The sequence below is a fragment of the Pantherophis guttatus genome, chromosome 1 (assembly GCF_059756535.1).
Source record: "Pantherophis guttatus breed Tessera chromosome 1, ASM5975653v1, whole genome shotgun sequence".
Lineage (NCBI taxonomy): Eukaryota > Metazoa > Chordata > Lepidosauria > Squamata > Colubridae > Pantherophis > Pantherophis guttatus.
The window spans coordinates 347,618,799-347,634,636 of NC_142063.1; the positions used below are offsets into that span (position 1 = coordinate 347,618,799).

At 46.1% G+C, this 15,838-nt stretch overlaps 1 protein-coding gene across 7 annotated transcripts in view; it reads left to right on the forward strand.

Moving 5' to 3' along the window:
- Positions 1–13,705: 13,705 nt before the first annotated feature.
- MYO18A (myosin XVIIIA) overlaps positions 13,706–15,838 on the forward strand; it is a 212,522-nt gene continuing 210,389 nt past the window's right edge. For 5 of the 7 annotated variants that reach the window (XM_087890399.1, XM_087890454.1, XM_087890464.1 and 2 more), the window contains exon 1: positions 13,725–13,842. The gene's annotated coding sequence lies outside the window, so the exon portion shown is untranslated. Of the gene's footprint in view, positions 13,843–15,838 lie in introns of all 7 variants that reach the window. The other 2 variants (XM_087890417.1, XM_087890475.1) reach the window with 1 other exon arrangement.

A 15,838-nucleotide genomic window follows, 5' to 3' on the forward strand; every position in this document is an offset into this window, starting at 1 on the left:
CATGGTTTGGTTGTTTTTCTTCATCGTCGGTTTCTTTCTCCTTTCCTCCGAAGGTGAGTCTCTCAACCAGCAAGCATATTTTTTTCCCCCAGATTTACCTCCCTACCTCTTACGTTGAGAAACTGGTCTAAAAAAGAGGACAGATGTCTTTGCAGGCTCTCCGAAATCCAGGTCCTGGTTGTCTCAAAAGATGCTTTTCCAAAAGGCAACTGGGGTTTTTTTTCCCCCTTGAAAACGTTTCGCTTCTCATCTAGGAAGCTTCTTCAGTTCTAACTGAATAGTGGGGAATGGAAAGATTTATATTCTTTGCCATCCTTTGGCCATCAACTAAAGACACTTCTTGGATGAAAAGCGAAACATTTTCGGGGGCCGGGGAGGACTTTCAGAACTGGACTTCAGAAGAACTGAAGGATGAGAAGGGAAAAGTTTTCAAGGGGGAAAAAAAAATCCAGTTGCCTTTTTGGAAAAAGCACCTTTGGGATAAAGATATTTACCAGCCGGACCTATTAATGTCCATTTACCCATTATGGATGCTGAAGAGCTCCAGCTAAATCCAGCAGCAAAACTGAGTCTTCTTGGATGCCCTCAACAGACACGGCTTCCATGTCAGACATGGTTAAGATATGAGGGTCTACCCACACCTTGCAGTTAATAAGTATCCCGTTTCCCCAAAAATAAGACCCAATTGGAACATAAGCCCTAGCATGATTTTTCAGCATGCTCGTAATATAAGCCCTACCCCAAAATAAGCCCCAGTTAAGATTGTTGTGGTCCACCAGCAGCCTGCGGAGCTGGCAGTGGAGTCGGACAGTGAGGAGGCTGGGGAGGAACATGGGCCAGTCCTGGAGTCTGGGGAAGGCTCAGATGAGGGCTCTGCGTCGGAGGGAGAGATGGGGCCAGGGCTATCTGGGAGTGATGCGCGGACTCCGGAGACTCCAGAGTCGGACATCGGAGAGGCAGAGGAACAGGAGGAGCCTGTTCCCAATGCGCCCATGCGCAGAGCTGCCAGAAGGGACAAAAGGGACGACTTGGGAGTAGGGCCTGGAGATGATTGGCCCCTCCCATAAGGCTTAAAAGAGGAGCAAAGGCATGTGGGCCCTTTGCAGGAAAGCAACGTTGTTAATTCTGTTCCCGGTCGGCATCTGTGTTTGATTCTGGACTCCGTGGGTCTTTGCCAGGTAGGTCTTTGGCAGCGTGTCAAAGGAGATAAAGGTGGATGATTATCCCGAAGGACTTTTTGCAACTAATTGGGACTCAGCTGTGCATTTAGAACCATATTTCCACCCCCCAATAAGACCTAACCAGAAAATAAGCCCTAATGCATCTTATGGAGCAAAAATTAATATAAGACCTGGTCTTATATTCAGGGAGACACGGTAGCCATCTTTGCTATCCGGGATCAGACTGGGCCAGGATTGCTTTGGAGACCCAACCATGCCAGAGATGGTCTCTGGTGGTCCATGAGGTGAGAACAAAGCCATCTGCAAGACAGGAAGTGAGGTCAGCATGCTGGACGAGACAACTGAGGGTGCCTTACCCACCACCCATCCCATGTGCCCGTCACTCCTTACCCAGCATTATGGGAAATGCATCCCCCTCCACCCTGCCCATGCTTGGAACTGACCGGCTAAAATTCCACCTTACGTCTCTGCAAGATTTGGTGCTGGGTGGGTGATGGAAAGAGCTTCGCAAGCTTATGGTTGCAGGTAGTCCTCGACTTACGACCACATCCAAGCCCAAAAATTTCCAAGCAAGTTGATAAGTGAGTTCTGCCCCATTTAACGACCTCCTTAAGTGAATCACACAGATGCTGAACGAACATGCCTTCCCCATTGACATCGCTGGTCAAAAGGTCACAAAAGGGGGTCACCTTACCCCACGACACGGCAACTGTCATAAATGCGAGTCAGTTGCCAAGCCTCCGAATTTTGATCACGTGACAATGGGGGACGCTGCGATGGCTGTAAGTGTGAGAAACGGTTGAGGCTTTTTTTCAGTACTGTTGTAACTTTGGTCACTAAAGGACCTGTTGTAAATTGAGGACTTAATGACCCAAAAACCCTTTGCAGGGTGGAGTCTGGGCATCTGAATGGAGCTATCAGACTGTTTCAATGGCCGGATGCCTTTCCTGTCGCCAATGCTGAGTTTTGTTCGGCAGATATATTCTCATTGTGCCCAGAGAGAGAGAGAAATATCTGCCTCTACCTAGGATCGAACTCACAGCCTCCTGATTGTGAGGCCAGAGCTCCACCTCTAGGCTATAGCACCACTCCAAGTTGAGGACTTACGGATGCTGCCTGGAAGTGAGGTTGGTCTACTGATAGATTCCTCCCTCGGAATTCAGCCCATAAGATTCGGCAGCTGTTTCAAGATCTCCAGAAGTTTGCAAAGGTGGATTTGTTGGCCAACCAGCCTCATCTGGAAGGTCGTTTTGAAGACAGTTGGGCTCTCCCAAAGCTGCAGCTTCTTCTGGCTCGTTTCCAAAATGGTGATTGGAGAGATTCCTGCAGTTCTGGGGGTACAAGGCAACCTAGAATTCCCCATCGCCTAGCCCAGGGGTGTCCAACCTTGGACATTTGAAGACCTATGAAGACCTCACAGTGACGGTGAGATGGACCTTGGAGTCCTAGTGGACGATCCCTTAAACACGAGCCAGCCCTGTGCGGCAGCTGCCAAAAAGGCCAATGCAATCCTTGGTTGTATAAACAGGCATAGAATCAAAATCAGGTGAAGTATTAGCACCGCTTTATAAAACTTTAGTAAGGCCACATCTGGAATATTCTGCAACCAGTTATGGTCACGTTATAAAAAAAAAGATGTTGAGACTTTGGAAAAAGTGCAGAGAAGAGCAACTAAGATGATTAAAGGCCTGGAGGCTAAAACATAGGAAGAAGGGTTGCAGGATTTGGATATGGCCAGTCTAGAGAAAAGAAGGACTAGGGGGGACATAATAGCAGCATTCCAATATCTCAGGGGTTGCCCCAAAGAAGAGGGGGTCAAATTATTCTCCAAAGCACCTGCAGGCAGGACAAGAAACAACGGATGGAAACTCATCAAGGAGAGAAGCAACCTGAAATTAAGGAGAAATTTCCTGACAATGAGAACAATTAACCAGTGGAACAGCTGGCCACCAGAAGTTGTGGGTGCTTCATCACTGGAGGCTCTTTAAGAAGAGACTGGACAGCCAGTTGTCGGAAACGGTATGTATACGTCTCCTTGCTTGAGCGGGGGGTTAGACTAGAAGACCTCCGAGGTCCCTTCCAGCTGTATTCTGACAATGAAAGGACACCCCTGGCTTAACCCAAGAGCCTTCGAAAGGTGCATTTTGAGGAAATGAAGATTTCCAGCTTGGCATGAGCGAACCACAGCAACTTTGTGGAAAAAAAATCGGACAGTGGTTGATTCCGAGAGCAACCCCAAGTTGTCACTGCAGGCCCCGCTGAGAAAATAGAGAATCCTATTTCCTTTGGATGTTTTCCTGGTGATTTGAAAGGGAAAAACTCGGCCAGGACATCCTGTCTCCCTTCCCCTCTTCCTGGGCAAAAGTTCACGAAGATGACAGAAAGCTCCTGTTAAGTCTTCTTTTTTTTGAGAGAGAGTTTTTCCCGTTTCCAAAATGTCCTTTTGTTGACATTTTGCTCCTGAGTATGAATGCACACATATATAGGTAGTCCTTGACTTACAACAGTTCATTTAGTGACCGTTTGAAGTTACAACGGCATTGAAAAAAGTGTCTTATGACCGTTTTTCACACTTACGACCGTGGCAGCGTCCCTGCAGGCACGTTATCAAAATTTGAATGCTTTGGCAACTGACTTGTATTTATGACAGTCGCAGCGTTCCAGGGTCACGTGATCTGACCAGCAAAGTCAGATTCACTTAACAACCAGGCTACTAATTTAACAACTGCAGTGATTCACCTGACGACTCTGGCAAGAAAGTTGGTAAAATGGGGGCGAAACTCACTTAACAAATGTCTCATCTAACAACAGAAATTTTGGGCTCCGTTGTTGTCATAAGGGCGAGGACTACCTGTATTGACTTGATTTTAAAGGTTTATGAAGTTAAACCGACTCTGAGCAGCATACAATTCCTCGATTCTGTAATCTTGAGTTAAAAACAGACCATATATATATATATATTAATTTGATTTATATGCCGCCCTTCTCCGGAGACTCAGGGCGGCTTACAGTGCGTTAAGCAATAGCCTTCATACTTTTGTATATTTTATACAAAGTCAGCTTATTGCCCCCACAAACCGGGTCCTCATTTTACCTACCTTAGAAAGGTTGGAAGGCTGAGTCAACCTTGAGCCTGGCAAGATTCGAACTTACTTTAATTGCAGACAGCTGGTGTTAAATTACAGTGCCTTGTCTGCAGAGCTATCCAGGCTCTGCAGACAATCATCAAAACCAAATAAACCCAGGTTACCAAAAAATCTAGGTGTGTCAACTCCTGGTTGCAGCTGGCATTGACTAATTTTGGGAAGCAAAACAGGTTAGGAACAGGTTAGTTCATGGATGGCAGGGGTGAAATCCAACAGGTTCTGGAGAACCGGTAGCGGAAATTTTGAGTAGTTTGGAGAACCGGCAAATACCACCTCTGGCTGGCCCCAGAGTGGGGTGGGAATGGAGATTTTGCAGTATCTTTCCCCTGCCACGCCCACCAATCCACACCACACCCACCGAGCCACGCCCACAGAACCGGTAGTAAAAAAAAATTGGATTTCACCACTGATGGGTGGGCCATCCCAGGGTCAAAATATTTTGCAAGAAGGGAAAAATAAAAGAGTTGAAGTCCTGGAAGTCACAAAGGGGCCATAATACACCCCCCCACACACACCCCTAAACCTTTTATTGCTGCTTCTGCATGCAAACACTGGCATCCCCAGCAGAGGGCAGCATTGGGCAGCTGTGGTTTCTCCCCAGCAAGAATGGCAAGAGGGCTGCCAGGGCAGTTCAGGAAGCCGAAATTCTGATTTGTTTGCTCCCAAGAATCGTTTTCCAAGTTCCTAAGAAAGGATCGTCCTGTTTGCTGGGAAGAGACGAGAGTTGCAATCCATCGAGAAAGGCACCCGAAGGCAGGACAAGAAGCAACGGATGGAAACGGATCAAGGAGGAATTTCCTGATAGGGAGAACAATTAACCAGTGGAACAGCTTGCCACCAGAAATTGTGGGTGCTCCATGACTGGAGGCTTTTAAGAAGAGACTAGACTGCCCTTTATCCAGGACGATAGGATAAAGGTGTCCAACCTTGGAAATTTTAAAACTTGTGGACTTCAGCACCCAGAATTCCCCAGCCAGCTTGATAAAAGGAAGGTAAAATGTCAGTTGGAGGAGAAAAAAATAAAAAAAGAAGAAGTGTTTTGCAGTAAGAATGGTGGACCATCTAGAAGAGCAAAAAAAATATTGACACAGGGGTCTCCAATCTTGGCAACTTTTAAGCCTGGAGGACTTCAACTCCCAGCCTCGCTGGCTGGGGAATTCTGGGAGTTATAGTCCGCCAGGCTTAAAGTTGCACAGGGTTGGAGACCCCTGCTCTAATGTGATGTTGCGTGAATGTGCCTGGCCGGGAATTGTTACGAAGATTTGCTGGGCGTCTGCAGAGGAGCTTCTCTGGTTGTTTCGTGTGGTTGAAATGTTCAAAATTGGACTCTATCCGCTCTGTTATAGACCTCACTGGTATGGCCTGGAGCATCGGACACCGGCCCGAAAGGCTCGGCTGACCAATGGAAAGGCTGGTTTTGCACATCCCACTTGGCTAAGATGGGGCTCGGGGTGTGTGACTGTGTGTGAATCCAGCTGGTGCACTTTGTTTATTGTTCGGTCCGTTGTGCAATTCCAGTCAGCTGCCTAATTTAGTTAATTGTGGCATGCCCGTTGCATGAATACGAGTCTTACAGCCTATTCATTGAGCCAGTCAAATTGCCTTACTTGTGGTCTGGCAGCACAACAGCTACACCAGCTGAGTCAAAGGCTGCCATCTGGAGAATTCAAAGACACACACACACACACACACACACTTTCTCCAGGAAGGACCAATGTCTTTCCCAACAGAACATGGCTAGCTTCACCACATGGAATAAGAGAATTGGAAGGGACCTCGGAGGTCTTCTAGTCCAACCCCCTGCTCAAACAGGACGCCAAATACCATTTCAGACTAATGGTTGTCCAATCTGTTCTTGAAAACCTCCAGTAATGGAGCACCTACAACTTCTAGTGGCAAGTCGTTCCATTGGTTAATTGTTCTCACTGTCAGGAAATTCTTCCTTAGTTCTAGGTTGCTGTAGTACAACTGATAGGGGTTTTTTTAAAAAATTGTTTTGGTATACTGATATGTCCCTAAATAATTAAAACATAGTGGATGCGTTAAGGTTGCACATTTTGGAACATACGGCTTATATTTTGCATTGATTGAGTCACTTGCATCTGTTGGTCTGAAGGGTCACAGTGAACCAATGTTCCATATTCCACATCCCAGGGGGTTGGGTTAAAAGACCTCCAAGGTCCCTACTAGCTCATTGTGATGGACTGGCCTTGAGGCCTTCTAGTCCAACCCCTTGCTCAAGCAGGAGACCGAATAACCATCCTGGTCCAACCCCTTCTTGAAGACCTCCAGTGATGGAGCCCCCCAACTTCTGTTCCACTGATTAATTGTTGTTATTGTCAGAATATTTCTCCTTAATTCTAGGTTGGGTCTCTCTTTAATGAGCTTCCACCCATTGCTTCTGGTCCTCCTGCTCTCAGGAGCTTTGGAGAATAGGACGACCTCAGAGGGGGGCGTCACATACTATAACAACTCGTTCGCCCAGCACCGGAAATGTGAATGTGCATGTGTGTGGCCTCACAAAACACGGCACTTTTCTCGCGCCGTCCGCACATGCGTGCGATGTCAAAACACACGGCAATTCGTTCACGCGCACTTTCTCCACATATATACGCCGTCAAGGGAAGAGGGGGAGGTGTCGATTGGTGTTGGGCTGCTGTCGGTTAGGACCGGTTCGGACGAATCGATCGTTGCAACCTGCAGGTGGGCCCGCTGACCCGCCTGGGCGCAATCCCGTCCTATATTGCTGTGTTTTTGACGCCGCATATATGTGCAGGATGCACGCGTGAGCGAATTGCCGTGTGTTTTGACACTGCATGTATGTGTGGACTGCACGCGGGAGCGAATTGCCGTGTTTTGTGACGCCGCATGCGTGCGTGCGCCATCCGCATATGTGTGCGGCGTCAAAAAACACGGCAATATAGGACGGGATTGTGCCCGAGCGGGTCAGTGGGCCCACCCATTGACACCCCCACCTCTTCCCTGTGGCAGCCCCTCAAGAATTGGCAGATGCTACCCCCGACTGCTATTATTGAAGGCTTAAATGAGGAAGCTAAAGAGAGACGACGGCAGAGTCGGGGAAAGTGGGGAATGATTTGGAGAAGAGGGAAAAGAATTCGAAAAGACCAAGGCAATCTGAAATGACCGAATAGGGCAGTGATGGCTTAACCTTTTTGCTGTTGCGTGCCAAAAGTGGGGGGAGCATGGAGGGGTCGCGCACGCGCGTGCCCACATCCATTTTAGTTTAGTTTAGTTTTCTTTTTTTTTTTAGTTTATTTTGGATTTATATACCACCCTTCTCCCGAAGGACTCAGGACGGTGAACAGCCAAAGATAAAACACATACAATATAAAATTTAAAAAACAATTAAAACATATTAAACAAATTTGGCCCATACTAATTAAAACACCCCTTTTTTAAAAGCAGATTAAAATTGAACAATTAAAAAGAGTTAGGCCAGCCCAGCCTGTTGGAATAAAAAAGTTTTGAGGGCATGGCGAAAGGTGCGTAGGTCAGGGATCATCCGTATCTCCGGGGGCAATTCATTCCAGAGGGCAGGTGCCCCCACAGAGAAGACTCTCCCCCTGGGGGCCCCCAGTTGACACTGTTTCACCGACGGCACCCTAAGGAGCCCCTCTCTATGGGAGCGTACTGTAAGGTGACCAGACCTCCCGCTTTTGGTGGGACAGTCCCGCTTTTGAGCAATTTGTCCCGCGTCCCGCGGCGTTTTAAAAAAGTCCCGATTTTTCATTCTGCCTCCTGAATCCCCGCTGCTGGCTAGAGGGAAAAAACCTGTTTAAACTCTTGCCGCGGGGCTTCAAAGGGCCGACCTACAGCTGATCAGTGTTAAAAGAAAACAAATGAGTAGACCCATGCCTGCAAAAATAGAAAAAAACAGCCACTTACAGCTTCCGCATAGGTTAATTGGCTGCAAAGAGTTCCTGGAGCAGATTTTTTTCCCCTAGCTTTGCTGAAAAAGCGAAAGCGAAAGTAAAGCTGCAACGTGACAAAATGAGGCAGAGAGAGATTTCTTTTTCTTTTTCCTCACCAAAAAAGGTAGGTGCAAAAGTGCAAACAATGGGAAATTTAGGGCAAAAGAGGAGAGTTCAAGATTTTAAAACACAAAAGAAAAAAAGCTCTATTTAACTAGGGAATTGTAATAATTGAGATACTATTAATAATTGTATATTGTGTTGAAAGCAGAAATGGTTAAGTTGTGGTTTGGAGGAATATATGGGGGAAATTATTTGGTTTATTATTATTGGTAAATATAATTAATGGATTTGTAAGAAATTGGATTGCATGGAAATAATTGGAATATTCATGTTCATATTGATTAATATACAAAAAAGATAGTTATATAACTAATTGATTTATATTAAAATGTTGAATTTGTATTAAACAACTGTATTACATAATTACATAATTAACCAATGTGAGGATGGATATAAAAATAGATGACAATGGGAAGGGGTATAATATAGAAGAGAAGGGAAAAATTGAATTTGATTAAGATTAGAGATGAGGATGAAGGGTAATATTGGTTTTTTCCAAAAATAGATGAGGAATAAATATGGCAAAAAGGAAATATAGAAATTGTAAATTTAATTGAAATGACTAAACACTGTTTAAATTTGTGAACCAGCCAAATATTCTGTTCAAAGAAAATACATTGTATGTTTGTATGTGTGTTTCTAATTATTGCTATTTATTTATATTTGTTCTCTTTTATTCTTTAAAGTTTAACAATTCATTCTTTATCTTAATATCTTTATATTTGCTTGGGGTTGGCTTTCTTCCCTCTCATCTTTTTTATTGTACAGCAATCTTTCTCCTCAAACCTACCACCTCTCTCTTTTCTTCCTTCTTACTTTCTCTTCCCCCCACCCTCTTTTTCTCCTCCCTACTTCCTCTTCCTTTCTCCTTCTCCTCCTCTCTTCCTCCCTCTCTTAACCGTCACTCCTACTCTAATTTCCCTTCCCTTCCTTCATCCCTCTCTATTGCTGTATCCTTTTATGCATATGGACTACTCAGAGGGCTGAAAAAGTTATTTTTGACTGGTCCTCGCACTTTTGACCAGTCCTCAAACTTATGACTGTCCTCACATTTTACGTTTTTGCCCTATCTTGTCACCATGGTGAAGAGAAGCAGTTGTGAAATGAGTGGACATGGTTGTTAAGAAAGCTGAATGGGCATAAATGTGAGGATGGTCATAAGTGTGAGGACCGGTCAAAAGTGCGAGACCCAGTCAGAAATGACTTTTTTCAGCCCTCTGGGTAGTCCTTTTGTGGATATGGACTACTCAGAGGGCTGAAAAAGTTATTTCTGACTGGTCCTCGCACTTTTGACCAGTCCTCAAACTTACGACTCTCCTCACATTTTACGTTTTTTGCCCTATCTTGTCACCATGGTGAAGAGAAGCAGTTGTGAAATGAGTGACATGGTTGTTAAGAAAGCTGCACGGGCATAAATGTGAGGATGGTCATAAGTGTGAGGACCGGTCAAAAGTGCGAGGCCCAGTCAGAAATGACTTTTTTCAGCCCTCTGAATAGTCCCTATACACATAGCCACGGCCACCCGGTCACATGACCAGCTAGCCACACCCACCCAGTCATATGACCTCCAAGCCACACCCACAAAATAAGCCACGCCCACAATGGTGTCCCTCTTTACCAATGTTAAAATCTGGTCACCTTATCCATGTGCCACCTATGGTACACGTGCCATAGGTTCACAGTCTAAGGTTTGGATTCTTGCACTGAGAAAGGAATCGGGTGGCTTAAGCAGCTTCTTCCACCTTTAGGATTTTAAACTACGGGGCAAATTTTGTTTGGGAAAATAAACGGAATCAAGTTTCGTCCTTGGGCATTAGAAGCCCAGAAAGGTAAATATAGGATAGTCCTGGACTTACATCGGTTCATTTAGTGACCGTTCAAAATTACAGCGGTGCCGAAAAAAATAACTTGCCACCATTTTTCACACTTACGACATTGGTGGCATCCCCTTGATCATGTGATTAAAATTCAGACGTTTGGCAACTGCTTCGTATTTATGACCGTTGCCGTGTCCCGGGGTCATGTGATCCCCTTTTGCGACCTTCTTCTGACAAGCAAAATCCATGGGGAAGCCGGATTCACTTAACAACCAGGTTGCTAACTTGTCAGCTGCAATGATTCACTTAAGAACGTTGGCAAGAAAGGTCGTAAAATGGGGCAAAACTCACTTAAGAAACAGAAATTTTGGGCACAATTGTGACCGTAAGTCGAGGACTACCTGTACTGTAGCACCAGTGTTTAAATTAACTATCAGGAAGGGGATTTTCTTTTGGAGGGGGGTGGGAGTTCAGGAAAAAACCGACATTCTTTGTGGCTTAGTATGTTTAACCTTACGTAGAATTACCACTGAAGCCGTCTCCTCTCCTCTTGTCCAGATTTTACGCCGGCATTTTGCACCGGTCAAAGACTGGGAAGTGGCTGCACTTGGCCAGTCTCCCCAACAGCCCCCCAGGAGTGGGGCTAGCAGGAGGGTAGCCGACTCTTTTCTCCTGCCCTTGTAATTTCAGTCACTAAATGAATATTGTAAGTCAAGGGCTATCTTTTATGATGGGCAAAGTTGAAATGTACAGGTAGTCCTTGCCTTACGACCATAATAAAACCCCGAATTTTGTTGCTAAGCAAAACATTTTGTTAAATGAGTTTTACCTCACTTTACGACCTTTCTTGCCACAATTGTTAAGTGAATCACTACAGTCGTTAAATTAGGGAGTTGGTTGTTAAGTGAATCTGGCTTCCCCATTGACTTTACTTGTCAAGAGAGTCGCAAAAAGAGATCACATGACCCTGGGAGACTGCAACCGTCATAAATATGAGTCAGTTGCCAAGCATCTGAATTTTGATCATGTGACCGTGGGGAAGGTCGTAACTCACTTTTTTCAGTGCTGTTGTAACTTTGAATGGTCACTAAACGAACCGTTCGTAAGTTGAGAACTACCTGTATACAATAATTGTCCAGCAAGGCCAGGGAACCTGTTTCCAAGGGACACATCATGATGCATCTTAGTTTTCATAGATAAATTATAGTATTCGATGTTATTTGACTATTTCTTATTCGGTTTGGGAATTAATGAAGGATGTCTGAAGAGTATGAACCTACGACTCAATTGCCTCAGAGAAACTGCTCAGTTGTCTGTTTGCTAGAAAAATGGATTTTCTCTTAATATTTGGGGATAATTATTCAAGCGAAATCTCTTCGTTGATAGACCTGAATATCTCAAATGCTATTGCACAAATTAATAGTGATATCAATAGATGGTTAACAATCCCTCTGAGACGATGGAGAAGAATTGAATGTGCTAACAATGAATATGTATAACTTCACAATGGTTATATAGTTTAACCTACGTTAATTCCCCTTAGATATTTTTGATAATGCAATGATTAAATTTGTAAAGAATGGTAAAGACTCCGAGATGATCTCTTTCTGCATTGTGGTTCCCACGGGGGCTTTAATCTTCCAAATTATTATCGTATTATATCATTAAGCGTATTTATTAGCTCCTGTTTTTATTGGTATTAAAATGATAGAGATTATGTACCATTTTGGGCACAGTTAGAGTTATTATGCTGGCAACTCTGAAATTCTGGGAAATATTTTATTTCCAGTTTTGGAGGCAATTAGACATAATGGGATATTATTGGGAAAATAAATTTATAAATAAATAAATAAATTTTCTTATTCTTATGAGATATTCATTTTCTTAAATAGCCATCCCACCCCCCACCCCACTAGCAGGTGAAGCAATCCAGAAATTCCGATCTCAAGTCTTTAAAAACTAATTTTTAAAAATAATCTCAGAATAAAATGTGTGGGTTGAAAAAGGGGTTACTAAATTCCTCTTATTCTTTTCTCTTATTCTTTCCCTTTTGTTTTTTCCTGAACTGCTTGGATAAGATTAACATTAAGGCTAAATCTAGAACTAAGATTAGGACTAGGATTAAGACCACAGGGAGTCCTTGATTTATAGCCATTCATTTAGCAACTGTTTTGAAATTATATATAAAAAATATATTATAAGCCGCCCAGTCATTTGCTTGAGCTGGTCGGCTATAGAAATCAAATCGAATCATAAAAGAATGAACATAATGGTCCTGAAAAAAGGGACTTTCGACTGATCCTCACACTTACAACCAGGATCACATGATCAAAATTTGGCCACTTGGCAACTGGCATGTATTTATGACAGTTGTAGCATCCGGGCGGGTCATGTGATCGCCATTTGTGACCTTCTGATAAGCAAAGTCAATGGGGGAAGCTGGATTCACTTAACAACCACATGATTCATTTAACAACAGCATGATTCGCTGAACAACTGTGGCAAAGAGATTGTAAAATTGGATGTGACTCGCTGAACAACTTAATGAGATTCTCCTAATGACCGTGGGATTCACTTAACAACCACAACTCCAAAAAGGTTGTAAAATCAGGCACAATTCAGTTAATGACCACATTGCTTAGCGACAGAAGACCTAGTTGTGGTCTTAAGTCAAAGGCTTCCTGCCTGTGAGCCTAATGGGCTATAAAAGCTATTTGAGAGACTGGAGGAAAAGCCACCACCAAGAGATCCTTGACGCCTGAGGCAGAAATGCAGTCTGGGAAAGTGCCTCAGATGTGACCCTCCCTACTTCTCTGGAGGGAAGAAGCACACTGAGGCTGGCAAGATTTTATTTCAATAAAAGTGAACAGAGTATTATTAGCATTCTTTAGTTTCTTAGGCTGGCCTACTCTGAAGGGCCGGCATGAAAACCTGAGGCGGCATTTTCCCTCAGAGCAGCTGCCCAACTCCAAACTTAGGATAAAAAAAAAAACCTAAAGATCTGTGGAGATTCTCCAGTCATCCGGGTTGTCCCAAAGGTGCTTTTTTTCAGGAGGCAACTGTACTTTTTTGTTTTTTTCCTGTGAAGACGTTTCGCTTCTCATCCAAGGAGCTTCTTCCGTTCCTCACCATCCTGTCAGAGCGGAAGAAGCTTCTTGGATGAGAAGCGACACGTCTTCAAAGAAAAAACAAACAAACAAGAAAGTCCAGTTGCCTCCTGAAAAAAAAAAAGGATCTTAATATGACCAAGACGGCTTTCTCTGAGGGGAGCCCCACACGGGGGACCCCCAATTCTGACAGAAACGACCCCTCCCTCAGCGGGGAGCCCAGCAAAAACCCTCCTCTCCCCTCAGCCGCCGCGCGGCTCTCTTTCTCTCTTTTTTTCCCCTCAGCGAGCCACTCCCGCCTCAAGAGGGAGGCGGCGCCCTCCGCCGTTGCCTGGGCGACCGGCACAAGCCCCGCCCCTCGCGCCCACCCTCCTTCCCTACACCCTCCGCCGACGCCCCGCCCAGTAGGGCGGAGCCGCCCCGCCCCTCGCCCCGCCCCATCGTCGCCCGATGCCGGCCCGGGAGCGGCCGAGCGAGGCACATCGGCCGGAGCGGCGAGGCGAGGCGAGGCTCGAACGGACCTGCAGCAGCCCGAGGTGAGCCTGCGCCGGCTGGGCTCGAACCCGGGCCTTTTGCCCAGTCTGCGAGTGGGGGGGGAAGAGAGAGGAGAGAAAGCACGTCTGAATGCACGCGTGTCTTTGTACACGCGTGTCTGCCTGGGGCCGGCGTGCCTGGAAAGAGCCTCCCCAAGCCGGGCTGCGGGGAGAGAGAGAGAGAGAGAGAGAGCCCGCAAAGCGAGCCAACGAACGAACGAACGAGCCGGGGGCCGAATCCGAACTACAACTCCCAGCGGCCCCGCGATGACTGGCGGCGGCGAGGCATGCCGGGAGTTGTAGTTCGGGAAAAGCTTCGCGGATTATATTAGCCCGTCCGTTTTGCCTGCGATTCTGCGGTTCAACGCAATTTGGGGTAATTCCAACCGGGGGGGGTGGGGGGACGTGGGTGGGGGGGCTGGTCTGGGTGGGGGGCTTGGAAAAACAGGCGCGGGGAGGGGGGTTTCAGGGGCATGTTCTGGCCTCCCCCTTTCCTTCCCCCTCCCCTTTGCAAAAGATGCACCTTTCCTCTGCACCTGGCCAGGTGTGCGGTGCCTGGGGTGCCCCCTGGGTGAAAGGGTGGGGGGGGGGCTGGGCACCGCGGTGTGTGTGTGTGTGTCTGTGTGTGTTGCCGCAACATGCATCCTCCTTGGAAGGAGGGAGAGGGGAAAGAAAGGCTGCCCAGAGAGGAGGAGCGGGTGTGGCTGTGCAATCCTTAAACCTACCTGGCCCCTCGGATGCAGCATTGCTTGGGGTGGGTGGAAGGGAGCACCTCCAGGTCACCCAAATGTTGGGCTGCAAATGAGGGGCGTGTGTGTGTTTTGCACACATCTCTGGAGAGGTGTGTGTGTGCACAGCCCTGGTGTGTTTGCAATGGCCGGCCTGATTCAGCAGCGGGGAGTTCCTCTTCCTTGACACCTTGCTGGGTGTGTGTTTGCGTACCTGGTGTTCACTTGCTCTGGGTTCTGTCCTTTGGACACGGGCAAAAAGTGTGTCCATGTATGTGTGGCAAGCTGGCACGCCCCGTTCCTCACCAGCTGGGTTGGGGGAATCTGGTGATTGCCAGCCAGCTGATTGGGGAAGTGGGGTCTGGCACAGCTTTTGAGGGGGTTTTGTGTCTGTTGCACACAACCTCTGAGTGGGGTGTAGTTGAATTTATCGAGAGGTGTGAGTGTGAGTGTGTGTGTGTATGTGTACAGGGGGGCTGGAAAGGAAACAGTCTGGGTGCCCTTCTTATCCAAGGAATAAGCCATGTTTGGTCTAAGCCAGGCTAGAAAATGGGAGACCGTGAGTTCTAGTCTCACTTTAGGCGTGAAAGCTGCTGGGTGAACCTGAGTTAAATCACCAGGAGACGGTGAGTTCTAGTTCCCTCTTAGCCATGAAAGCCAGCTGAGCGACTTTAGCCAATCACCCCAGAAGTCAGTGAGTTCTAGTCCCACCTTAGGCCCATCTCACCATCTCTTGTTTTTGTGAGGAAAATAGGAGAGGAGGTAAGTGAATGTTGGCTGTATTGGCTACCTTGAGTTCTTCGTAAAAAAAATAATAATAAAGGTGAGATATAAATAAATAGGTTCCTGTCCTCCTCCTAGGCTAGGGGGGTTAATTTTAAAGAAAATTAAAAATTTTGTACATTTTGTACATTGAAGCGCAGGGGCTGGTCGTGTTCTCCCTATAGGCGCACCTACATTTTTCTGGGTTTCTTTGGGCCTTTCTGCTTCCTCTTTGCTCATCACCTCTCCAAAAAAAAACAAAAAAAACATCCATAAGTAAAAGTGGTTGTTAGAATGGGATTAACAGAGTTGGAAGGGATGTTGTAGGTCATTTAATCCAGGGGTCTCCAATCTTGGCAGCTTTAAGACTTGGGGACTTCAACTCCCATAGTTGAAGTCCCATAGCTGGCTGGAGAATTCTGGGAGTTGAAGTCCCCAAGTCTTAAAGCTGCCAAGTTTGAAGACCTCTGGTCTATGAGGATTCTCCATCCTCCAGGTCACCGTTATCC